Genomic DNA, 1215 nt, shown 5'->3' with positions numbered 1-1215 from the left:
CAATGATCTCAGATTTGAGAAGAAAATTTTATAAAACTTGAGAGTTGTTGCTGTTTTGTCTTGTGGAGCATTCACTATTAATCGAGTTTTTTTTTTATTTTTAATATGCAGAATTGTGTGCATTGGTCATTTGCTATTTAGTCTCTCCAAGTATTTTTCAGCAGATCTATGAAAAGAGAATCAGCTCTTTCAAAAAAAAAAACCTTAATGTGGGCAATATCGCTGCAAGCTAAGAAGCTAAGCACTTCAGCTAAGACTAAATTTTATCTGAATTTGTCTCATGTTACCAAATATTTTCATTTGTTTTGAATATCTCAAAAGATTTATGCTACAAAATACATGAAACCAAAAGAGAAATAAGCTCACCAAAAGTACTATTTATTGCACCTATTGCGAAAGAACAAAAGCATACTTCCAAAAAGACTTAAGGATTATACCAAATATAACAAGAAATAAAATTAACTTATGATTTCTTGAGAAGACCAGCCAGCCTCTTCACATAAAAGGGAAGAAGCAACAGAGGAAACAAGAAAAACACAACGAAAAAAGCAAGAGTGTAACAGGTTAGGAGATACAATGTAAGCAATTTGAGCACAATGCTTTCTTCAGTTTCTCTCCCCCGGGGCTCCCTGCCACCTTCAAGTATCAGCACAAATATCCCTCAGAGGGTCTTCCCCAGTTACTATTACATCACCATATTTATTCTTTGTGGTCTATATCTTCCACTAGAATCTGAGCCCCATAAAGTTATTTTATAGTCTTATTAACAAGCATAGTGTCTGGCATGTTGTGAACACTGTGTGTGTGTAAATGAATAGCCCCTTTGGGCAGCAGACTGACCACAGAAATAACTTAAGTTCTGTTTTGGTCACAGGAAACCATCTATGTCGTCCCTAAATAACTCCAGAAAGCCTCGACTATAGTAAGACATGTACCCATGCTGCCATAAGGGTAATGCCAAATTGTTATTGCATTCAGACAGAAAAAAAAACTGTCCATAACACGACTAAAAGCACTGTGGTTAATGTATTCAGTGATAACTGTGTTTAATAAGCTTTTACGCTGTGCAGGTAAAATATGTATAATTTCCTCCTTGAGTCATTCCCATTAGCTCAGAGCCTAGAGTATTACTTTGCCAACAAAGGTCTGTCTAGTCAAGGCTATGGTTTTTCCAGTAGTCATGTATGGATGTGAGAGTTGGACTGTGAAGAAAGC

This window comes from Bos grunniens, chromosome 20 (genome assembly GCF_055505025.1).
Source record: "Bos grunniens cultivar Pamir isolate PY7600 chromosome 20, Bosgru_T2T1.0, whole genome shotgun sequence".
In the NCBI taxonomy this organism is placed as follows: Eukaryota; Metazoa; Chordata; class Mammalia; order Artiodactyla; family Bovidae; genus Bos; species Bos grunniens.
The sequence above is the reverse complement of the archived record's forward strand: the minus strand, read 5'-3'. Positions refer to the sequence as shown.